Below are 27,006 nucleotides of genomic sequence, written 5' to 3' on the forward strand. Positions count from 1 at the left end.
TTGGGTAGACCATCATACGGAACGACTTCTTTGTTGTATATACTGTTGTGGGTCATCTTGTGCCTGTAGTGGAAGTTCCCCCTTGCATGCACCGAACATCGGCTGTGTGGGCGGTAGGCCTGGCCAACACCCTTGTTTGAGGCACATAGAAAACTAAAACCCGTTTTCAGGATGGAAGCACATAATAGCAATTCTGTGTCATTGGTAATTATGCACAGAAGTGTCAGCATTAACTCTTCTGTGCATTACATTGTAATGGCTGTGAGAAGGCACTTATTCCCTGCAGACTTCTTAGGTGGAGGAAAAAATGGGAGCATTATTTATGACGTAACTCACCTCATAATCAGGCAGTAATTACCACAGGAGGTATTCCAAGGCAATAAATACGTCAGGGATCCTAATACGGCAGATGGTAAAGAAAGGAGGTATTTGGACGCCTCTCCTTATGGTTACCACCATACATAGTTGCCATGATTTTGCACCAGATTGTGACAGTGTTTCTTTTGGTTGCCAGGTACTGCAAATCAGGCTGCAATTCAGAAATCCTCGATGCTGCGTTATGCAGGAGCACATTATGCCAATTATGCCAATAGTCACGTGATATAATTCAACATTGCCTTGGTCTCATCTGGCCCACTACACGCTGCCGCACATATTGCTTGCATGTCATGTGACATGCTAACCATCCTCGTGTCACATCAGTATGTGGCACATGTCATGTGGCAATTGACCTGGGAATAGTGAGGTCTGTGTGCGTCCTGAACAATGCATTATTGGGTTTCAACAAATCCAAATTAGTTTTGTCCCTCCACAGTTGTCGGATCGGGTGCCATTGACTTATCTGGTGATGGCACTTGTTGCTTCCAGTTTCAGGAGGTGTCTAGACACAGCAGTAGAAGACTCTTGCAAACCTGCAAAACAAAGAATACAAAGCAAAGTAGCCTGTATTTCACATTCCCCAGTGGATGGGTGGAGGACAAAATGTGTTTAGGGTTGTTTATCATTGTGGACTATGATGCCAAAAGTATTGTTTTTTTTGTCAATTACATTTCAATGCATTCATGAACGGCCTGTTTTAGTACATCTTAGCCATGGCAACTGGTGTTATAGCTCTGGCTCCTTCTGTGCACATGGAAGTAGGATAACTTCATGAATTCTGGTAATAAAAACAATAATTGGCTGGCCTTCTCGTAATAGCTAATGGAGAATGACCAGTTTGGAGATGTTAGACACTGTGGTCTTAACTGCTGTACTTGGCTTTCATCTGAAGGGTTGTAATGTGCTCTGGTGTCTGCATTGCTTATCTTGAAACCAGTGGTCAATGGTTTTTTCATACCTACACAGCCCTTATCTAGGGTTTCTGTGGTGATGGAGGTCACACTTTTATACATTTACCTTTGGTTATGAATGTGTAATGTGTTCTGCACACAGAGGTACAGGGCGCCTTCTAGGCAGTGTTGAGCAAGCTATAGCTATCTTCAACTATGGTATATTGTATTGTTTTAAACGCCAATCAGAGGCCACGGAGTGCCACATGGCTGTGTCCTAGCAGATCCAAATCCCACATCGCCAGATTCGCCACTTGATAAGGACGGAGCCCTCACTGTTGCACGTCACTGGCGAGGACCTGCACCAGTGTATGTGTGTGTGTGTGTGTGTGTGTGTGTATATATATAACACACACACAATCACACACTGCCATTGGCTGGAATTAGGGGACACCCATACGTGTGCAGTGCTTTTTATATAACGCTTTAGCCAAAGCGCTGTACAGAGAACATATTTACATAGCAATTACATAGAAGATAATGTAAACAATGGAAATCAAGAATTTCAAGATACTGCCAACATTAGTGTTCGCTGACAACCTGCTCAAATATCACCATGGCAAGGGCCTGTGGGAAGAGAATTACCAAGTGCATTCGGTAGGCTAAGGAACAACTGCTAAAGAAAGTAACACATAGGGTGTTAAGTTATAAAGTATACATAATAACTGACATGTCCATGTCATCTTAATTGGCATTTAGCAGCTCGGTGCATGGCATCACTGAGTGAAACATACCTTGCATTATTTAAGAAAATATGTAAAAACCCTCATTATAGAGAAGCCTTTCTGAACATAAAGGTACTATTCTAGTGCACATGTGCTGCACAGAAGGGTCCGCGAACTTCTTGAAGTATGCTTTATTGCGTGAATGCGTAACATGAGCTCTATGTGCATAATGAAGCAGTACTATTCACATAACACAAAAAGCTGATTTATGACTACTAAATCAGCATTAAAGGTCTCTACTCAGCACGAGTGTGTAAATGCATGAATGAACTCATGAACATCTGCACCGCCTGGAAGACTTCAAGTGGATGCCTGGCACTACAGGGAAGAAAATCAGCTGCGGCTGATGACCTCTCAGACGTTTGGGACACAGTGGCACTGCAGTTATTCAACTTCTACAGGTATAGGATATCATTTATATTACACTTCCATCACTGTAAATCAGCAAGTTGTATGACCCGTTTTCTCTGTTTCTTGGGGCCTCTGTGTCACACTTTATTGATATTTTATTTTATTACTTGCTAACCAAACAAGCTAAACAGTTATTTTGAGTGCAGACTGCACTCAAAAAGATTGTTTATCTGTGCAGAGATGATTCCAGGGAAAGAGTCCTTTGCAGAGGATGTGTCAGTCTTCTGAGCCGTCTTGCAGGCGTTGTGCTGTTAAAAGGTTAGTTTGCATTTTTTACTTTCTCATATGGGTTGTGTGGTCCTTAGAATTACTATAACTAAGTGCAGCTACCTTGAGCACTATGAAATGGCTTAACTTAACTGGATGAATGTTTATGTTAACATTTTGAGAATACCTGGCTTTAGTCCCCCACGCCCCCAAATCCATGGGGAAACATGCATATTGAAGTTATGATTAATATAATTAGCTGTGGTGATTATTAGGCAACATTTTCTGCTTGGTCCAATACACAGTGGTGCAGAAGGTGTCAACTGCAAAGTAAGACATTTTGTTCAGTTGTGAAAATGATGTGACTTATACCACTACCTGGAGTATTGGAATACTTAATTCTTCTTCTTAGGAACTGCCTGTAAAACCAATACATTTTTAGTCTTTGTTTTCAAAACGGTAATGTAAAATTGATACTTTTAACCCTTTTTCCAAAATGTTTGAGGGAAAACCCTCCCCAACCAACCTTGATTGATTTGCGCCCCCTCGCTACACTCGCCCACTACGACATATCTGGGAGAAATATTTATGCCCCTACGATTAAAAAATTCACCAGCTGCCAAAGCCTGCAACGTTTCCGGACAAGGCAAGGGTAGGGAGGGTGGCTAAGGTCATTGAGGATGAGGAAGGTATTGGGTTTCTTCCTTGACAGTAAATTGCTCAACATGTCATGCTGATCAGCAAAAAAGGAATTAATAGGTTACACTTGTCGACATGTGTGTCGTCCCATAGTAAATTAACAGTAAGGTGCCACATGTGATGATGAGCTCATGTATCCACTTATTTTTATCTTTAAACTCAGTGTTTGGCATTTTATTTGTATTAAACTAAAAGAGTCTGAACATGTGTACCCAACACTAGGCCCTTTAAAATGAGGCAGCAATACTTTGAGATGGATGGGGATGCAGAATATACTCAAACATCAATAATCAGACTGATTCAGGAAATTGGCAAAGTACGTCTGTTTTAATATCAATTGTCTAAAACAGGGAGTACAAGGAACATCAACGTATATACGCTTGATCTTCTCACTCAGCGAGTTTCATTAAAAAACCAGGTTATATAGCAAAAACTGATCATCATTGATGTCAATCTACGTGGCAAACTACAAAAACTTACTTGGGAAAGTGATAGGCTTAGAGGGAACATCTAGGTATACGTTCCATACTTGTCTGGGAAAGTAACATCAGGTGGGACAACTAAGCCCTCCTTAGTGCAGTCACTATGAACGTCATCAAATACACAACATTCCATTGGTTATACAAACTATAGGGCTCTCTATTACATGTCCCTCTACAATTGGTTGGCACCCTTGTACCCCTCTGTACTATTCCACACATGCTAGCAGCATGCAGGCTGGCACCCAGGTGCTGGTGGGCTGGTCGTCACCAAAGCTTCCCACCTAATTCCCACCTAATTAGCCTGTCATCTACACATATTATAATGGTTGCTTCCAATGGCCGGATTCCATTCCTGTACACATATTATTACAATGGTTGTGAGCAGTGGCCAGATTCTTGGGTGCATGGCTGTATTATGCTGTGGTGGTTGTGGCCAGTTCCTAGATTCTCAGGTGCATGGCCTATTTTTCACCTATGCAAAAATTCCCATATCATCTAGAATCCACTCCCCTACCCTGACAAAGCCCTCTTGCTGTCACCAAATAACCCCAAATGTGTTTCTCAAATTGTCCACCCAAGCCCTCTTTCAGTCAGCAAATAACCCAGGCTGCCTGCCCAAACCCTCTTTCAGTCAGCAAATAACACCATATATGATTCTCAAGCAGCCCACCCAAGACTCTGTCTGCGGACTACCGCGCTGTCTGCCGACTGCCGCGCCCCATATGCTCTTCTTCCACCTAAACAAATAGCCCTATATCATCTATTTTCCAGCCCCTTTTTCCAACATCAAATGACCCAAAATGCGTTTCCCAACCTTGTTCCCCACTGCGCTGTCAGCGTACAGCTGCGGCTGTGCAGAGATACAACATGGTGGGTTTTTTTCAGAAAAATATGATGCACCTCATGCTTTTCACCAACCAATCAGTGAGCGCGTCAGATGTTCGTGGGCATCACAACGGCCCCCTCGGCCAATTGGATGCCGGTCCGCAGAGCGAACACGAAGGTGAGTCTATTGACCATTTTGACCATTTTTTTTAACCACTTTTAGCTCGTTTTAAAGAAAAACTATTGGATGGATTTACACCAAGTTTACAAAAGCACGCTTCTGGGACCAGCCACAGTTCCTGCCGCAACTTTGGTGGAAATCCGTCCAGCGGTTTGGGCTGTAGACATGAGCACATTTTTCTTTTCTATTGCGTCTATGGAAAAAAATTTAATTTTACAAGCCCCCTATAACTTTGTCCCCCTTTCATGAAACTTCACTTGCCTGAAAAATACAGACGGGGCCATATACTTTGTTTGCAAAGTTTGGTAAGGATTTGTCCAGGGGGGGGGCAAAGTTATAAGCCGCCCAAAGAGTGCTCTTTCTATGGGTTGAGCAACTTAACCATAACTACAGGGCCGCTTACTGCAGGCCCTATAATAAAGTAAACTGAATCTGTTCAAATGAAATACTGTACACTTTGACTTCAACAGGGACACTGATTTCTTTGGTAAAGCCACCCACAAAGCGATAAACTCCACACACAAAATAGTACTTAGAACAGCATACATTTTTTCAAAGGTCACTAGGTTACACTGTTAACTATAAACTGCCTTACACATTTCACACACGGAAAACACTGCTTCCAAGTATATGTGCCCTAGAATGGCTATGATGGGGTTTTGATTAATACCATACATGTTTTCCAAAACAAACAGGGAATGAGTAAACCCACTGCCGATAACACATAATTATTTACCTACTACTTCAATATTGATGCTCAGGACCTGGACATATTTGCAATAACTGCATTTACTGGCTAGGTCAAGGGGTAGGATACTCAGGGCAAGTTTGGCCAGTGGTAAACTTGTGATGTAGGGCAGCTGGGAGCTGAGCACCAATTCAGCTCTTCCACAGGTCCTTTCCACAGAGCTTCGAACACTGCAGCCGGCAAGTTTCACCAAAGTGCAGACTTGGCAACCTTTCATCTCCCCGCATTTAATGGAGATAGAGGGCTCGGGTTCACAAAACCTGGAGCTGTAGTGGCAGTGTTGCAAGTCTTCGCCCTCATTCCCCTCTGGTTCTTTGGATATGAAGAATCTCTCCCACAGTCCAAGGTGGGCTGCAGCACAGCAGGTGACACGGCTACCTCAGCAGCAAAAAAGTCTTGGGGAGTATAGGACAAGAGACATGGTGTAAGCACCCAGCATCAGGGCCTTAGGGGTAGTTCTAGCTCAGAGCACAACTGGTTCTAGGATCAGGCTCCTTGCAAAAGGGTCTGGAAAGCACAGATTGATGTAGCAAGAGGCTAATGTGGAAGGGGACCTGTGTTTGCGTGCACTTGCCCGTGCTGCCGAAAGCTTGCAAAAGATACATTCTATGTGTGCCATAAGAGTGCATGGCTCAGCTTGTCAAGGGGTTTGGAAACATACCAAGGGCAAGTGCAGGGGTGGTTCAGGAAGGATATAAAAAGCACCACATCTCTGGGGTGACAAAGGGTTTGGAAACCTACCAAGGAAAAGAGCAGGGGTGGTTCAGGAAGGGCATCAAAAGTATCCAAACTCTGGAGTTGATGGCTCAATAACGGTACATTTATGACACAAAGTACATGACTGGAAAGCTGGTGAAAAAAAACAATGACTGGCATTAGAATTATGTAAATTCAAACATCAGTAATAAAGTCCCACAATGTTTAATGGTAAATAAAAAAGTGAATTAATTAATTAAATCTTCGACAATTGCCAGGTGGACCAGCAGGGTGGTATCACATCAAGGCAGTGGGCCTCCTCCTCCTCCTCTTCCAGGTGCCAGGAATTCTGCAAAACAGCTCATTGTTAAGTCCAGGAGAACAAGAGGTGGCAAGAAGAATGGTTTGCCACTTAAGGATTCCTTTAGATCTGGTAAGCCAACACAGGGCATAGGTGGTGGCCGCGGATAAACAAAGCCTCTGGTGAGTTGCAAAGGTCTGAGCTGAGTGGAGTTCTTCTGAGCCATTGTCCATTGGAACGCAGTCCTTTCAAAGTTATGTCTGTCCACATAGTGCAATGTACATTTCAAGTACACTGTTTCTCATCTCATTCATTTAATGTTGAACACAGCTGCTATTGCTCACATAAATGGTTACTTTGTCATCCGCTCTTAGGGCAGGCCTTGCCTGACTGCAGTTTCAGACTGTGCGTAATGGTGCACAGCGGTTTGCACAGCCTGTCAGTGTCTGGTGGCACATAGACCCCTGCATCTGTGTTGCAGATGTACTGTTTAGATCACTTGCATTTTGGATGGGCGTACATAGAATGTATGTTTTTGGGAGGGTATGTCAGCACGGGCAAGTGCACGAAGACACACATACTGAAAGCCTTTGAGATCCCTTGTCAAATCTTTTCGCAGCAAGAGAACACTGCATGCACTGCACTGGACCTCATCCCACAAGTCACCTGACCGCCTCCAGATTCAACGCAAGGCATGAAAGAGACACATTCATCTTGGCTTGTAGCAGCCCAGCGGGCGGGACAGGGTAAGGCACAATTTCAAAGGCATACATCTGTGAACCTACATTTGAATGCTCCGTATGCAATTATATATGTAGACCCCGCCTGGCCAAGAGAGGGTACATCGACACATGGAGGGGAGCCCCTCCCTCAGCTCCAACCTTTGCTCACGTGTGTGATTTCCCAAGTGGCTCACACACATGCATAGAGAGAGCGCGCGCCCGTGTATGTGTGTTGTACATTTGATGATCAGTTTCCCTAATTTTCATAGACTACACCCTATGCAAAAAAGAGCACGAGCCCTTCAGTATTGCAGAAGGAGTCTTGCAGCCCCTTCGAGAATATCGAACCACGCCCTCTGCAGCACAGACAATCCAAGTGCCCACCTTCAGAAATCAGCTACTCACAGTCTGTCTCGCGATAGGATCTCCCACATGAGTTGTTTCCTGGCCATTCACAATCACGTAAAGCTTAGTTCTACCACATCTGAAGGGTGATATTGTTATTTATGAATCCTCATACAAGTCTATTTCTATTAAAGAAGCTAGCCTAATTATTATGTGGGGTCCTCATTTAAATGAATGCGCATGATCACCAGTGTTATTCACTGTAAGACATTGCTATCAGTACATTTTGCTTGCTTGACAGGAAGACGAGTTGCTGCCTTTGCCCGGATAAAAAAGAGACACAAAAAAAAGCACATTAAAGGTGAAAAAGCATTCCAATCAGTCCTCAGAACTTTTGTTTTATTGAAGGGTTTCCTTTGAGCTACAACCTGAAATTGCTCCAATATGTCTTGGTGTTAATGTTCCATTAGGAGAAGTGCCTGTCATTATTAATCAGCAGGTACCTCGCTGCTATTCACCACCTCTTTGCGATTCCAGGGTAATTAATCCGCTTTAACCGGCGCACCAATTCATATCCGTAAATTGCATATAATTTCTGAACGAATTTCAACAGAAAGCAATTTTGTCATAACGGTAGTTGTCGAGCTAATACTTGAAACACCCTCCTAAAAAAAAGGCATTCCTTCACTTATGCCAATGAACGGGTTATACATGAAAGGCAAAGTGGCAAGTTGTGTGGGTTGCCAGTCGATTAACACAAGTGCTGAAAATGAAAAGTACAAGTGCAACGTGTTGGTATGACACACAACATTTTCATCTGCTCAATCTAAATGCTCGCTCGTGCGTAGGTCTTGTTAATAGAATGATAACATTCATCAGGTTCTCGAATGTTCAGTCATTTACATGCAGCTGCTGAAAATGTGCCTGTGGCTACGGAAGTTCTGGCCATCAAATTGCCTTGCTGCCCTTGCTTTAGGCCCAGGGCACCAGTAATCGCTTCAGGCAATTGTTATGTTTGCTTAAGAGACTTCTGGCAAGTAGAAAATACTTTAACCTTTTGCTTACTGCAACTGTTTTGCAATACGCACCGCATTAGACAACCGGCCTTTCTTCTGGCCAGGTCTTAAATCAGGATATGGAGCATTTGTACTTTGGATAAAATAACGGATCCGAGAGGTTACTATGTTTACCGCCACCGCTGAGTACGTCAGCCATGTCACTTCACAAAAACTGGCAGAAAGTATACCCTTTTCACAGTGTTGGCGTGGATGATTGCTATACAATACATATTATTGATAACAGGCTTCTGTCCTTTGCAGAATACACCATGAGGGCAGGAGCATGGCATGCCTGCGTGAAATGTGCAGCAGTTCCTCAGGCGCCAAGGGAGTTTAAATCTATCTATATTTATAAAAGTGAAATTGTCTGGATGGCTCGGTTTGTGGCAAAGCATTGTTCCTTCTACAATTCCACACCGTTTCACCAATCTGCACCAAAATTGTGCATAGTTACCTGTTAGGACCCTCCGGACAACAATAGCTACATGACATTTGGACACCCCACGCCGTTCCCTGGATTTCGGCACAAGTCAAAATTTGTTTGTGGCTTGCCGAAGCTTTGTTCCTTATGCAATTCCACGCTGTTTCAGCAATCTGCACCCAATTTGGCATAGTTACCTGTTTGTACTGGCTACATGATTTCACAAGGCACTCAATGTGTTCCCTAAAGCTATCCCTAACCAGAAGCACATCCTATCCCTATAAGGTGTGCTATCCCTAGACTCATGGCGGTGCACCGCCTATCTAATAGGATAGGAGAAGAGAAAACTGTCCCTATTGCTACAATACATACAATACATTGTATGCTTGGCAAAATTACTAAAAAAAACTTGGGAACCAATCCCATAGCTGTGTGCAGGGTTGAACAGTTCACATGGGAATATTCAATAATTGGTAGATTACCATCATTTAATCACCCTCCGCGAAGTATGTTCCACCCGACCATGAGGAATTTTTCCCTTTAAAAAGAATGCACAGAAAGACCCTTTTGTTCATTTCTTCTTGTGGTTATTCTTTTTATCGAGGTCTTATAATAAAAATAGGAGTATCATTGCATTTCTACAACAAAATATAAAAAGATAACCTATCACGTGTCATGTAGACACTGGTCATTCACAACTGTTATTTTTAACTCTGTGTCTGGAAAATCACTCAGAGATAGCAGCAGGAGTTCTGGTCGACCAGTTTCGATGATGTTTTTATTAGGGTCATCTTCAGGACCAATTTCTTCACCAAAATGCAACCAATCATCTACCCATTAGATACGGTGGGGCATCCAACCCAGGGAATGGAATCAAAGACTGCCAATTCTTTGTATAGGCAACCAATTTCCAAAAAAGCACTTTATGCCGATGTTAATATATTGTTCAAATACATTTTATGTTTTGCCCTTCTCCAACATGATTTTCTCCCCTCCCATTCTCATTGTAGATGGACGAGAGGGGACATCCTATAATACAAACATTACACAATAATTTTATCAAATACCTTTAGCTCCCGACCTGCGTGTTTTACAGGCGTCTTTTACCGGCAGGCATGACGGTCACTCTATGTGGATCCATCTAGATGGCTTGATGCAGATAGCGGATTATATCCAGGCAAAAAGAAAAAGAAATAGTGTACCTATTAATATATTAGAAGTCATTATCTTTAGATGCATATGAGACAGCAGCATTTACTGTTATCAGTGGCCAATTGGCATCCACCAACAAAGAAAGTTTTTTAAATTTATTTTGCACACGAGGCCCGTGAGAGTCAACTATGCTCTTGGGAATATCCGTGGGTATTACAATGCGGGAGTCAAACCGTTCGAAGAGCAAAAACATTTGCTTGTCGTTGCGTTTATCCGTGTAACCATCTACCGATCTCATTCCCAGTTTTTTATCACATTAACTTTCCCTCACGTTTCAAGTTCTCATTGGTTTCATGTTTTCTAAACAGGCTCAAGTATAGCAACTCAATCTAGTCCAAATCAGTATAAATATATAAACGCAGTCTCGCAGGATCTATTCCGGGTTCGTGATTCCGAACATGTTTGTAGAAAAGCTCTTACCTTGTAGCTGTTCCGGGCAACGCGTAAAGAGCAGTGAGGCTCAAAATGGAATCTCAAGCAAATTCCTATCGGAGAGATACCCTAGCGACGGACACAAGTATTTGTTATATCAGCTGGTATGGGGTCAGCTGTTTCCTCAAGTGCCTCCACGGCGGCCATCTTACGGTGGTGTATTATCACGTTCCATATTATGAAACGGCAGGTCTTTTTCCAATCAGTGCAATGTAACATCAATATTAGAGTCAAATTGCCCATTTTATAATGGTTATATCACCTCGCTACTTGATTATTAATGGAAGGTAGTGGGTCTCTCTAGTAGGCATATGCAATATTGCTGAACCGTGGGAAATTGCAGCCAGTGTATAACCAATGCACTTCCACATGTCAATTTTTCTAAATTCATTCGTAATTTAAATTGCACAGCGGTACATTGTATCCGCTGTTCTTATAGAGGCCACACCTACTGTGAGTATTTTAATGGCGAAACCACTTGCTACAGACTCAGGGTATACCCAATAGATGTGATATTTGGCAGTACCACTAGCGATACCACTAGCTAAGAGCTCAACACATTCCCAAATGCATGATCTGTCAATACATTTGATGTGCTAGCATAATGGATGTTGATCCATGTGCCGTGGACAGAGTTGCTATTGATGTACCATGTTTTCACATGAGTCTAGGGATAGCACACCTTATATGGATATGGTGTGCTTCTGGTTAGGGATAGCATTAGGGAACACATTGAGTGCATTGTAAAAATATTTAAGAAATAATGACCTGTACATGTCCTTGTTTGTGTGTGATACCCCAATGTATATCTAACAGGAAGGTCTGTATCCCCATATGAGGTGTATTTGTAAACAAATCTCCCTGAGTGGTTTATGGGCTGGCTACATGACATTTGGACACCCCACCCTTTTACCCGGATTTCAGCACGTTCACAGATGAGACGGTTGCCTGAAATCGGCAAAACACCAATGTGGTCGTAGAAGGACCGGTCCCAATACAAGGACCACAACCCAAGGCTTTGAAAACCTTGTATCAAGGTCCTAGGATGCACGGTTTCTGAGATATTTGCACAGCAATGCACCCCAACGAACTGCACCACGCCAAAGTGAGTCGACATGTGGGGAGAGAGCACAGAAGGTCCCAGTATGCTGCAGCAGCCAACTCTCGCATCACGCCAACATCTGCTCCAGGGTATGTCAGCCAGCGACCTACAGGATCATTGATTTTCAACAATTGATGAGTGATATCATGTCTGTCTACTTTTGCTAGTAATAAACAAAGGCCTCTACTGGAGTTGCACCATTTTCGGCACCCTGTTGCAGGACTGCTGCCGTGGTCGCATCATTTTCGATGTCCTGCTTCAGCATTTCCTGGGCAGCTGAGGTGCTTCTTCTGTGGCTCAGAGGCCTCCTTCGATGCTGGTAAGGAGGGGTGGGGCCAGGGGCTGACTACATTCAGGCACCCTCAGGCAGGTGGTGTGTCCCCCCACTCCTTGACAGGGCCTGGTCACTGGCCCCGTAACACAATGCAACCCATATGGAACAATTAATGGAAACTCTCCTAAGACACTACTACAAAATCCATAATTTTCTTTTCAGTACCTGATTGAAATAGTCCATTGTTCTCAAGCACCTAAGCTGTGCAACGCTCCCTGCCCAGTTACTGCTTGCCTCTTAAATTATGAAGTTCATGATTTAGTCCTTCGCAGAGCTTGCAATATTGTTGAACTTGGTTATGAAAATGTGAAGATCGCCATCATCCTGCCAATCTCTGGGTCAAACACAAAGACACACTTCTTTTGTTTTCAACCCCTGAAGAGGCTCTAGCCTTCTAAAAAAGAGTGATGACAGGGTAGGACCAGCCTGAGAGCTCTCACCCTTCCTCTAGTGTGGAACTTTAGAGTACTGGAAATTGTGATATTTGGTTTTCAAATTAATAAAATGTTCTCCTAGTGGATTGTGCCGACATACAAGTACTTTATTCCTTTCGCGTTTTGTGAAGTTTCAAAATGCATTACTAAATCCGAGCTTGTCACAGATCCAGTTTGTCTGGGACAGGCTGGAGATGCCCTCTGGGAGTAACTTTTGTGGAGGGACCGCGTCAGAATTTGTGAGGTTTGTCACTGACCAATTTGTTTCTGTTTGAGGTCTTCAATACTTTATAATGTAGTGTGTGGGGGGACTGGATTACATGATGTGTGATTTCATATTCACTAGTGGGGAATCTTTTTCTACTTGGCAGACCTATTGCAGAGGTTGACATGGCAGATAGATTAACTGTTTCAGACTACTTCACCTGCATTAATGTCTAGTCACATACTGCGTCGACTTGCCTAATACTTTCTTTGTAAGAGATATTGCATTGCTTGCTTGAGAAATGCACTGTGGGTGGGAGGTGGCTCACTGGTGATGGGATTGTTACTATGGTTGTTAAATGTAAGAAAGTCAGAGCAACTGTGTATGGGCTATTCTATGGGACAATACTGCATGTTTTCTAGTTTTTGTGGTGGTTACTGCAATACGGTGTGTACATTTGGCCCTAAATCATTACATAAATGGTCATGGGATATTCGCCTGGCTAGAGAGAGACTTGAAGCCCTGATTGAAGACATGCAAGGAATGCATTTGTGGGTAACTATTAAAGACAGTATACATTTTCTCGTTGGTGCATGGCATGAATTTGCAAAATGATTTCATGCCGGGTTTCCTCTAGCCACAGCAGTTATAGACCACTTGATATTACTATGTGCCTACTCTGATAACTCACCCGTCTGTATGAAGGTCTGTATGAAGGTGCGTCTATCTGACTGATGCTCTGCCTTACATAGTCAGAGTTTGCCTGTGAGCTTGAATCTCATATTGAAAAATAGAGAGGCTGTCTTTGGGAAGAGCTGGTCTGGTGATGACTCCTCTTTAGGCCTATTGCAATGAATTGATCATTATTAGTTAGACACTGTTTTCCGGTTGTACTTTCTGGTTTGTCGCGTCTTGTAAGAAAAGCGGATATATCCAGAAACCGCTAAAAATTGCTATTAAGTTGATGTTTCTCAAGACTGCGCCAATTATGAGATCGCATGACAGAAAAGTTGGTTAGAATGGTTTCATTTTAAATTGATTTTTATGTTTAGTAAAGCCCATATGCTGACACGTATTTCGGCTGCTTCCAGCATTTCTCAAAACTGGGCTCAATCAAAATTAGGAAGTATCATGTGTCATGGGTTAGATCCATCATTGTCTCGCATCTAGCAAACAAACGTGAGCGATAGCTCAATCTGACGCGCTCACGGAAGCAGCCAAAACACGTGTCAGCATAAGGGCTTTACTAAACATGAAAATCAATTAAAAATGAAACCTTTCTAACCAACTGTTCAGTCGTGCGATCTCATAATTGAATCTCATATTGCTTCTTATTTTCAGCTTAAAGCTCGGTCTCATTGCAGTCGACGAACTAGGAAGCATTTAAGGTGAATCAGGGGTTGGTCTGAATGGGAGCAGAAAATAGTATTTTCCAAACGCTCCATCAGGAGCAATTCTGCACTGAAACCTCATCTTGCACTCATTTGCGAATTACCACGTGAGATCGGTTGCGGGCCGGGAGAATTCCTCAGGGACAACGCGTGTTTCTTGGAAGCAAAACAATGCAGGCAATATAGGTTTGAATCCCAGTCCCATGCTTAGAGACTGGTCTCCAGTTTGAAGTGCATTATAAAAGATTCATTATTTTTTAAATGAAGGTAACAGTTCCTTTCTGTACACAGTCAAAACCAATCACGAGACCATTAGCTCATTATCATATTCCTGTCTCTTCCAGTGCTAGTTAGGAAGTACATGGAAGAAGACAGGCTGGACAGGACCCTAACGGGAATACTTAGCAGAAAACCGGGGCTCCCAGTGGTTACAGCAATTAGAGACGTAGATGGAATCGCTCAAACAGATCCTTTTCCAATCAAATTACATGCATGCCACGATAATGTTTTTGCCTACTGCTATGGCCAACCACCAAACGAAGATCCGACTTAGGAATAGTTCCAAGAAGATATTGAGGAGCTTATTGATCTGATCACTCTTCACAAATTCCATTACGTTATTCACTCTACCCACATCTGAAACTTCCAGACTGGACTGGTTCTCCTGGAGTTCGATAAAGCATTCTGTTCACTTCTATTCCTCAACATCTGATGGTATAAAAGAAGGCAATGAACCTGCATCGTAATCCATGATCTATGGTCGAGGCGTTAATCACTTCAGTCCTACAGCCTAGAAAAAAAACACTTCTATATAGCTCTTATCATCCACTTGCTTGAATTAACAGTGATGTAAACATCTTCGGCAGAGAGACTTCTCAATTTTATGCCATTATTGGGTCACTCTGATCAGTTAGGGTATTTCCCAGGTAGATCTATGGCCCTGAATCTGTGCTGCCTTTTAAGGGCTATGGTTCAGCTGGTCTCCTGTACACAGGCAGTAGCATCACTGCTGAATGCTGGAAAAACATTCAATTCTATGTTGTGGTCCCTCCTGTTCAATACCCAGTTGCTATACTTGAAGCTAGGGATGTCAATTGCAGAAATTCCCATTGGACATGGGATCAGACATGGGTGTCTATTGACCCCTTTTGTTGGCATTTGCATTGGACCTTTCAGAGACCCTTATCAGGGAGAAACACTCAAGCTGGTGCCTTGTGAAGGGAGGTTATAGAACCATTGCATCTCTCCATTCAGATGATACTGTGCTGCATGTTAGAAATCCAAATTTCAATATCTGCTCTATAACACAAGAGGGGTGCGATTTGGGGAATTATCTGGGCTGCGGGTGAATTGGTCCAAATAGGACTCTTTTCTGTTGCCTAAAAAAACAGTTTGTCCCTCCAATATAGGACATTAACGACAACCAAATGATGTATCGTTAAGTGCTAGAAATTAAAATTGGTAGATTGGTGTGTCTCTCTCAGATAAAGATGGTAGTGCTCCCAAACATTATTGCACTTTTTTTCCAATATCCCTCTATGGCATCGTCAGCCCCTTTTTACGTCAAGCTACTCTCAATCTTTCTCCAATTCGCCTTGTTCCCAATTCCTAAAAGTAACTGAGGCACATTGACCAGACCTTTGTCAATGAGTGGCATCACAGCCCCCAGGTATTTAGCTCTGTTATTTGGCTGCACATGTTTAATATGCAGTTATTTGGAATGATCCCCGGAGACTCCTTCCCTCAGTCTCAACAGAGCAGTAATCAGCAAAGCCACACTATTTTCATTTTCTCCTGAATGTTGGCTCTGTGACAGTAGACTATGGGGTTGACCCGGTTAAGAGCACAGTGTTAGTGTGGAGTAGAATTCTTAAACTTCTGGTTTTAAGTTAACCTTATGCTCCTAATATGGTATTGTGGGATACTGAATCATAGTCTGTTCAATTCGGAGGGCCTGGGATCTTCTAGGGAGAGATGAACAATGCTCTGTGTCCTACTCCAAAGAGGTGTTCCACAACACACATCAAGGATCCAGGTCAAAGGCTTACAAGACAATGCCTCAAACCAGGATTTCTTGCTCTAGCCATACGTATAGCTAAGAAACTTATTGTTCTCATGTGAAAAGGTTGAAACAAACTTTCTTTGGATGTCTAACTCTAAGAGCCTATATGGAGTCATGGACCATAGGAAGAGTACTTGGGCCTACTCCCATCCAGAAAGCGCCCTCAAGCTATTTGGCCTCCCCTCAAGGCTTACGTACAATCCCTTGCTATGCCAGTTGATCTGACGCTGGAAAGTACACTGGTTAGGTTGCCCTCCATTTTAGGTGGCCTGTCTTAATGTATACAGCTGTTGAGCTATGATTGTGAGTTGGCTTAAATCTATTAGTTAATTTGCCATATGGTTTGCTGATGTTGTTGTGCTTACTAATAATTATTGTGCTTCATAATTATCCCTTGGACTGCCTCATGTGAAATAATGTGGTGTACTATCTGTGAGGGGTCAGAAATGTAACGCAGACAACGTTTAGATGATTTCTCAAACTTTGCCATTTTATGAAAGCAGAAGTTTCATCAAACGCCTCACTATCCCAACTGTGACAATGATTTCCCTGCCTATCAAAACTAAAGGAAAACACTCCGACACAGAATATCTGTCCCTCACACTTAAACATCAAATACATAAAGAAATATATGGCAATTCACATCAACAATTATATTCACAGTCTATCTTGGTAACCTGGGTGAGCTCCCCTTCCCCAGGTTTCAAGGTAATTTCAGTTCCAATGTAAAACACAAAGAAACAAGGAAATCCAGGTTTGTAATAAAGTCTCAATTTAGTTCTTGGTTCCTTCAATGAGTCAAAGAATAGTTTTGTTAACCAAATTAACACCAGAAAAACATCTCTTTGTGCTGGAATAAAGACTTTTCACGTCATCAATTAGCATCATTGTTATTTCCAGTCAGGATGCTTGGCCACAATGTATTTTTGTCCAAGAAGAAACACCACAGTTCCTTGTTAGATACAAATATACACAACCTCAAGTTATGTTAATGAAACACAACTTCTGGTGAACACTTAGTAAGTATTTCTTTATTATATTAGGAATCACAGTTTGGAGCTTTGCCAGGATGACTTCAGCGCACTTCTACTTTCATCTAAGCAACTCCCAGCTTTAAATAACTTCTGCTACATTCACCATGAGGGTGCAACTCCTCTACTGCATAGTATTCCACCTCAATTGTGCTACTGAAGTATCAAATCTACTGACAGCCAAAACCTCACAATAGCTTCAGTACTTTGTGACTTTAAACTGTTTTTTCCAGATATGACAAGATTCACTTCATTGTACTTCAACACCTTCAAGTAGGCAAGGTACTCTTCCTCTGAATATTCCCTTTCCAAGGGGGCAGCCTCTTTGCCACTCTTGTCTGTTTATCAACAATGACAACCCACAATTGCCCTTAGGATAGACTTCTCTCCCCTTCCTATTGGCTTTGGCAATATAGGTTGCGTCATCTCCTAAAGAATAATAACAAGCATCAAGCATACCTTCCCCAACCTTGCCTTTATCTCTTTTGTATTCTGCCAGCCAGGATAATTTACCCAGAATCTTTGTTGCCACACTCTCTTGGCTTCAGGTAATGCTTGCACAATCTTTGCTTGGGTAATGATTGTGTTCTGTTATGCTTCTGACAACACGCACCATTTCTTGACTTTGATAAAGGCTAGTTTCACTCCTGATTGGAGAAACACTGTGTTCACTCTTGGCTTTGGCAATGCTTGCACTTTTCAACTTGTAATGATAATATTTAGATACTTAACTTTTATTGTTTGATGGGTAAATTGCTTTAGTATAGATTCAGGTCACCTTTCCTCTCAATCATTATTAAGCACACACAACCATTCCAGCACATTTTACTACGTTTCTTTCTTACGTGAGGGAAAGAAATGGTATTTGCTTATACGCGAGTGCTACATTTCAAGTGCTCCATTGTTTGGCAATTAACGGTCAGTTTCACATCGCTTTTCTCATAAGCGAGTGATCGCATGTAGATACTGCTCCTGGCATTGTTCGTGCAAGGAATCAGAACGCTCAGTTAGACTCACCGGCTTCTGTATTCCTTCCTTCGATGTGCTGCAGGACTTCTGCAACTTCTGACTTCTAGTTGGACCCACAGCCTTCCTTGTTGAGGGTGTCTCCGGTCTGGCCAAGTCATGAAGGAGCCCTTCTCGCTCCTGAGACCCACAGCTTCACAGCACCTTATAGCCACGGTCTCTGGCACGCATCCTGCTGTGCAATCTCTGCAATAAGGTTCACATGGGGGAAAGTCGTTTTCCTTCTTGCCTTCTGCTGCACAACCTCAGAAACCTCAGAATTTGGGGGAACAGGACCCTCACAGGACAGGCAGTTGAAAAATGCTGGTTCAAAGTCCTGATGTCCCTTCGGTTCTCCCACTTCTGCTCTGCTGGATTGCCAACAATGTGCTTTCTTCTTTCCACTTCTGCTGCTGCCGCATGCACTCCAGCCACAGTTCCATCTCCTTCTAATGGCACACAACTGAGGGGGCCTCTAAGCTTCCCTCAGGTGTGGACTAATAGGCTTAATTGCCTGACTACTGATGCAACATTGCTCTTCAGCCCTCTTCCTCATCCCAGTACTTATATGATTATGGCACTTGCAATCCCTGACAAGTTAATTGGGGTTGCTTGTCAATTTCTTAATTTTAAGGGTAGATTCATTTCCCTTAAAAGTATTTAAGAACAAGTCATCAGAATTAATTGATGAAGAGGAAGGCAGTTTATTGAAGTCAACATTTACAGATTCCTTTCACTGTACCTTTGAGAGAAAGGAGGTTATTATCCTTATAGGTCTCAAATGGTCTTTCTTTCATTGGGGTTTTTACAGGTATTATATTAGCTGCACCCACCTCCACAGATTTAATGTGTGGTTCAGATACAGGTATTATATTAGCTGCACCCACCTCCACAGATTTAATGTGTGGTTCAGATACAACATAGTGAAAATTTGCCATTACATGTTTTGTTAGTTTTAAAAGGTGTGCCCCTTTTAAGGAAAAATGCTGCGTCTCATCCCGCGGGATCGCCTCATCGCCCTGGGCCTTGTCTCCTCCCAACACCCAAGGTCAGAATCAGGAAGAGTCTGGCTTTCCCTTGCCACCCAGAAGGATACTTTAGGCAGGGACTTAGTGAGGGATTCATAGGATTTATTACACATCACTTGCTAATAATACTATTGTTTGTACATTTATTTATTTTTGAGTTTTATACTACACTAACTTGCTGTGTGCTGCTTCAAAGTGCCTGGGGAAAAGAAAACAGGACATCAGGTATAATACAGATGTGCGACATATATACAAGGAATAGGTAGGCTATGATGAGGTTACACTCCAAAATAGAATGCTGGTATCAGATATCTGACCCAAGAGTTGGGTTACATAACATGGGCAAATCTTTTGCTAAGGCACTATGGGTTACAGAAGATAACATAGTAACAAGCCAGGTAAACCTTTGCAGGGCCAAGGTAGGTAGATTTGAGGTTATTAGCTAATGGCTCAATGCGGTTGGTTTTTGTTTAAACCTAGACAGAAATTACAAATATATTGTAGGCAAGAGAGGACAAGGACTCTGACCAGCTCCATGTTCTGTTTCATTTCCAATTAGAGAACAATTATCGTAAGAATGTGGAGGTGTGAGTGCAATGTTTGAGTTAAGGAGTCCATATTTGTGGCTTTAATGAGAGTTTGACATTGGAAAGGATCCAGAGATTCTTTACGTGGTGTGATGGGTTGGGTTCCATACCAATGAGGGGTGGTCATTTAAAAAGAAATGTTGCCAGGGTTGGGATCTCATAGGAGGAATCTTTGGGGGTGGAGGGTCATCATTCCTGCTAGGGGTTTAATGTAAACATTATAGAGCCCTGTGGAGTTCACACTTTAAGGGGAAAGTTGTTATGTTAAAGTCTCCCATTTTAGCCATCATGGCTATTGGGATTGTCAAGGTAACTACCACTCCAAGGCACTACCATCTATTCTCATCTGAATTTTCCATCTTTGTATTAGTATGTGATGGTTGACCGTGTCATTTGCAACCAATAGATCAAAAAATACTAGGACTGTAGGGGTATTGTTGTGATTAATAAATAGAATGTTAAAAAAACGATGGTACTAGTAAGGAGAAAGAGAATGGTTAATACATTTTAATTGGAAAACAACAGTTATGTTCTGATTTAATAGCTGTCACATGACCCCCCCCCTACGATCAAGAAAGAAATCAAGAGTGGATTCCATGGTTTAATATATTTACTAATAGTGAGTTATCAGGTTGGGCAATAATAAAATTGAAATTGGGTTTTCCCAAACAAACCGTCAGGATGTTCTTTCTTCTTAATAGGTTTAGTTCCCTTCCACCTGAAGAATCTACCCTTGCCCAATGTCTCTTCTGCGAGATGTGTATAACGAGGTCCTCCTGGCTTTAGAAGAAAATGTCTCCGCTCATTAGGGTTTGACTCACTCCTCCCTGACATTCCAGTGTTTAAGGGGTCTTCAACCCTTCTTCTCATTGTTCTGATTTAGGTGCACACTTTCTGGGATCCCGTATGCAGTGACTCACTTTGTTGTATGTTCTTGTAAGCAAGATCAGCAAGAACTAGAGCACGGCCCTGTAGTCTCACTAGGCTTCCTTTGCTCTTCCTTTCTCAGCCTCTATACACTCTCAATAAATACCTGTGCCCAACTAGTACCTCTCCTCCCACCACCTGGTTCTAAGGGCAACTGGCCTGATGGAACCTGTGTGCACATACTAGCTAGATGTTGCCTCTTTTCTTCCTCCTCCTGACTCCTTTCCTTAACATCTGATCTTCTTTGTCGACTTCCCTTTCACCTCTGGTTATTCCCAGTGTATTCCCTGCGCCAAGTTTAATACCACTGCCACTTCCTCATTATAGTGTTCACCCTCCAACCTCTTCAATGGGCCTCATTACACGGTAGGCAGTAGGGATTTAACGTTACCGGTAATGGAATACCGGTAACGTTAAATCCCCATCCAAATTACAACCTGGCTCACCGCTATTTGCGGCACTGCTAAGTACGGTGCCACTAATAGCGGCCAGTCCGCGGGCGCGCGACCCTCGAGTCCGTAATTTACTCCATGCCGCTATTAGCACATCATCACAAGCCAGGCGGACGTGCCAATAGCGGCATGGAAAAGCACCCAAAACCCCTTACCGCCATGGCGCTAATACCGCCATCGCGAACCACCCGTTAAGAGAACTGAGCAGTGTTCCCACCTGCCACAGGTGGACACAATCAACACAGGTGAAGGCAATGGAGACTCAGGCAGCACAAAAGGAGCACACCACACCCCTTCCCACACCAAGATGGTTCCAATATTAGCAGCATTACATGGGCTGGAGGACATGATCGCAGCGCAGCAGCAGCGGGCAGCACAGAGGAGACGCAGGAGGAGGAGAAGGGCAAGACAGGCACAGCAAGCACCACCACGGTACCTAATCATACCACAGAGGCACCTTCCAATCCCCAGGATCAGAGCCAATCCATTTAACCTAACCCCAGAGCAGATACACACCCTGTACAGTCTGGACCGGGATACCATAACCAGCATTGTAGACATGATACACAATGACATTGTGAGCCTCATAGACATCCGAACTGCCATCCCCCCTCTACTCAAGGTGGTGACTGTGCTCCACTTCCTGGCCACAGGCACTTACCAGCATACGGTGGGGCAGATGCATGGCATCTCACAACCAGTCTTCTCACGCACGCTGACCCAGGTACTCGATGCCCTCCTGAAGCATGCACCTGAACACATATTCATGCCACGGACTGCCCAGGAGATTGCAAACACCAAAGTTGGCTTCTATGCACTGGCAGCCATCCCAAGTTGCATCGGGGCAATCGACTGTACCCATGTGGAATTGGTGGTCCCACATCACAATGAAGTAGTGTACCGAAACAGGAAGCAATTCCACTCCATCAATGTCCAAATGGTATGTGACGCCAACAAGATAATCACTCATTGCTGTGCCCGATTTCCTGGATCAACTCATGATTCCATGGTCCTGCGGAACTCAACTATCCCATGCTACATGGAGCGACAAGCCAGACAACGTTCGTGGCTACTTGGTGAGTAGCAGGGCAAGCACATGGCAGTGTGATTGGGGGGGGGGGGGGAGATACATACTCTGATTGGGTGTAGCTTGTTGTCCGTTGGACAAATGCACATACAGATGTACGCCAACATCCATCTGGGTAGGCCCAAAACGTACTAGAGATGAATGGACATGCAAGTGTGAGCTACATAACATAGATGACAATCAAGGTCTAGAAAAATCAAACATCCATCCACATCCACATTGCACAACATTCCACACCTCGAAATACACAAATCTCATACTTGCCACCAACATAGTCCTACAAAATGAGCGCAGCACAACAGCAATAATGCATTGTGGCCTTGAATGCATGCGAAGGGATCACCCCTAGCCATAGCATTACACCACGCACTTATAGCACAACTCAAGTGATGCCTTTCAGCATGGCAACATCAATGTTGGAATGGCAGTACACCAGCAGTGTGATACCAAATCTGCCTAGGACCAAGGAACCCCTAACACAGGGCTTCAGCCAGGACATGTCAATTACTGTTGTAAGCATTGACAGGGCATGTGTACTTGCAGGGTCGCCCTTACCTTTGCACATTCCAGTCACACAGACAGTCTGCATGTATGTTGTTAATTGTGCACTTCAATCACAATGCAAATTAAAAAAGCCTGAAATGAACTGGCCACACTTGAGCTGAACAGTAACAGGTCCCCATTTGTCCCCCCATACAGGTGAAGCTGGCTATCCCCTGAAGAGGTGGCTCCTTACCCCTGTACGGAACCCACAGAACAGGCACGAGGAGGAATACAATCGTGCACATACCCGTACCCGCAAAGTGATTGAGCAGACTTTTGGCCTTTTGAAGACACGGTTTAGGTGCATTAGCAGGTCTGGTGGCGCTCTCCTGTATGGCCATGAGAAGGTGGCCAAGATGGTGATCTTGGCCACCATGGCACGTGTCATGCTGCACAATATGTGTATCAGACGGAATGTGCCACTGCCCCTGACGTTGAAATGGAAGCACCTGATGAGGATGATGATGGTGATGAGGACGGAGGTGAAGGGGATGCAGGACATGCAAGAGGGGATGGTCAAGAGGGACGTGCTGTGAGACAACATCTGATCAACCAAATATTCTGAGTAACGTGGTTTTTTACTGTCACATGTATATGGGTATGAATGCACTGGTGTATGTTTGGAAGCACGCAATGGACCCTGTCGCCAATAAAGTACACAAACACAATGAAGATGTCCAAGCCTGTGTTTTGATCAGACACCAGTGTATTAAGTAACGGAAAGATGAAAAAGTGCATGTCCCCAAACATCCCACCACCCTTCCACCCACCCCCCACAACAGACCCATAACACCCTTCCACCCACCCCCCACAACAGACCCATAACACCCTTTCCCCCACCCCCACAACAGACCCATAACACCCTTCCACCCACCCCCCACAACAGACCCATAACATCCTTTCCCCCACCCCACAACAGACCCATAACACCCTTTCCCCCATCCCCCACAACAGTTTCTCATGTGTCTGCCACTTTGTTTGCGTCGGGCCATGCACACAGAAGCTTTGCCATAAACTCACTACTGGCCATTGTCTGCAGCAGCATTTGGAGGCTGGCTAGACATGTGCCTGGTGGTGCGTGTGGAGCGGCGGAGGGGGCTTGTCTGCGTTGAACCGGCGGATGACGACGTGGCTGACTGTCCTGGTGGTGTGAAGTGGCAGTCCATTGTTTCCGCTATTCGAGTGAGGACCTCCCTAAGTCTGCCTATCTCCTCACACAGCCTGTCTGTACAGGCCTCCATCCCATCCCTGGAGTGCCTTGCTGTCTCCACAATCTCCTCCCTGAGATGGGCAGCCTCCTCCACATGCTGGCCAACCAGCACAGTTAGTTCCTGTTGCCGCTGGCTGATGGTGGCCAGGTCGAGGGCAGTGCTAGGTGCTGGTGGAGTGGCTGCTGTGCCCTCTGATGCATCCATGTCAGCAGGTGAAGCCACCGTGGGGGACATAGAACCTAGAATGTTGTCCTCGCCAGTGGCATCAGACCCAGGTGTCTGGAGTGGTGATGGCTCAGGGGTTCCAGGGGGGGTTGGGGTGTGCATCTCCATTGTGACATCTGTTGTGTCCTCAACATCAGATAGGGGGGCAGTGGCTGCTGCCTCTCCTGCGGAGCTTGGCGCAGCTGATGGTGGGCCCTCCGTGGCTGGGATTGGTGGTTGTGGGTTCACCTCCGGTGGTGGGGCTGTAGTTGGTGGTGTGGCTACTTCTATCCTGGCAGTGGCACTCCTCCGATGCTTGACACTCATCACGTGGAACCTTCCCCCCTTGCCCCTTGATGTCGTGGGGGTGTCCTCAGAGTCCTGTGCCCTTGTTCTCTTACTTGCAGGTGGTGCCTGGGATGCATTTCCGGCATCCTCACTGTCTGTATGTGAGCCTGTCAGGGACAAGAAGGGGGATGGCATTGGTTACGTTTCTATGTACTTTATGCAGAATACATCAATAATGCAGTTGTGGCCATTGGGACTTCATTGTTGGGGATGCAGGTGATGTGTCAGTTCAGTGCCTCATCCATCCATGGTTGTGTTTGGCACTTGTCTCTGGTGATGTGTGTGTGTTTGGGTCTGACACTGACATGGGCAGGGATGGATGCATGTGTGGATGTTTGTCCATCCATGAGATGATTCTGGGCTCACATTTGGGGGGACCAGTACATTCACATAGCATCCTATCATGTGTACACTCACCTCCATCTGAAGTGGTTGCCACACCATGCTCCATAGTGCCGACTCCCTCAATGCATTCCACTCCGATTAGGTTCGCACAGGTCTCCTCCCATTCCTTTAGTTTGATGGGTGAACCGGATCCACCTGCAGTTGCTATTCTGTGGTTTTCGGCAAGGATGCTTCTCACCCGGAGTCTGAGGTCGTCCCACCTTTTCCTGCACTCACACACATTGCGGGTGGTGGTGCCCACTGCACTAACTTTCACCTCAACATCATCCCAGATTGCCTTTTTTTTTAATAAGTGTCTCCCGCCGCATGTCGTTGGCAAAGACAACGGCGGCAATGTCAGCCAGGGTCTGGGTCAGCATGATTAGCTCCTCTGAGGTGAATTTTTCTTTCCGCTGCCGGTCGGTGGTTTTTTTCAATGCCTTGGGCATGTTGAGGGTGTCCCTGATGCTACTCCAAACAGGTCCAGGGGACAGAGGGTGGCAATGGATTGTGTTTTTAAAGATGGCCGCCGTGCTCTTTCCTGTTCCTGTGCAATGACGCTATTTCCGGTTCCGCAATTTAACGGTCACCGCTAACAGCGGTGACCACTATTTGCATGCAGCGTGAGGGCGGAAGTGCTATCTGCACTTTCTTCGAGGGCGGTAAGTGACTTTCTGGGGTCTTTAGCGGCATGGCAGTAGGGTCATTACCGGCATGGCGCTATGCTTGTGCCCGCATACTCGTAATGGTACACTATTAGCGCCCTCTTGCGAGGGCGGACACGTTAAGAGCGCCATGCCGGTAATTTGAGATTTTTACCGCACAACGTGTAATGAGGCCCATTGTCTTCATCTCTACTGATGTTGCCTACTCGTGTCACTCCTAGTCTCTCATTTTGCCACCTCCTCCTCCTCAGGCCACCCCAGCACCGACCACTTCCTCTTAACTTCAACACCCCCTTGCCTGATGTTCTCTTCACCTGCCACCATCCTTTTCTGATATTGTACCTCCTATACTACTCCCTTCATTCTCACCTCCTTCTCTCTTTCTCCATCTAATTGTCTGGCTCCCATCGCCTTCTCTCCACTCTCACCTTCTAGTGTGACTTGCTCCTTTATCCTTTCAATTCCCATTACCTCCATTTGTGCACTTTCACGATATTATTGTATTACCTCCCCCTTGATCCTTTTAGCTCTCACCAGCTCTCACCACATCTTACTACTCTCGGCTGCTCCCACACCACCACTCTCTGCCATCTCTCCAGCATCTGCTTCTTTCACAGCTCTCCAGACTCAAGACTTCTTCGGTATTGCATTTGCTGTACCAAACGCTTCAATGATCGCACACCTCCATTGCGGGAATACCTCTCTGATGAGGAATTTCACTGTACAGGTGACATTGGGGTGGGCGCATGGACCGGCCTGGATCCATTGAGAAAATAGGCATACCACCACAAGCATATACATGTAGCCATTACAATTTTGAACCATGTCCACATAATCTATGTGTAAATGTTAGAAGGGCGCATTAGGGTGGGGTGTTTCTCCTCTACTCGCAACGTGTATTCTGTGGTAAAATGTTGGCATACAATACAGTAATTCATGAAGGCGGAAACAGGCTGGGCCAAGCTGGAGCAGAATCAGTCTTCCACTATCTGCACTGCAAGACTCACTTTACTTGTATGAGCTGGGTGTGAAGCTGTGTTAAGGCTGTCTGCAGTAGTGTGAGGGGTATGAGCAGCTTTCCAGTGCTCTCTTGCAACATCACATCCATGGGAGATACTGAACAACCCCTCTTTATCCGCAATTCCTTCTCTTCTACTGGTGCTCTTCCCTGTAACTCAATTATCTGGGTAACAGAGAACCATTCTAGCATTAC

This window comes from Ambystoma mexicanum, chromosome 7q, assembly GCF_040938575.1.
Source record: "Ambystoma mexicanum isolate Mex_15411 chromosome 7q, UKY_AmexF1_1, whole genome shotgun sequence".
Lineage (NCBI taxonomy): Eukaryota > Metazoa > Chordata > Amphibia > Caudata > Ambystomatidae > Ambystoma > Ambystoma mexicanum.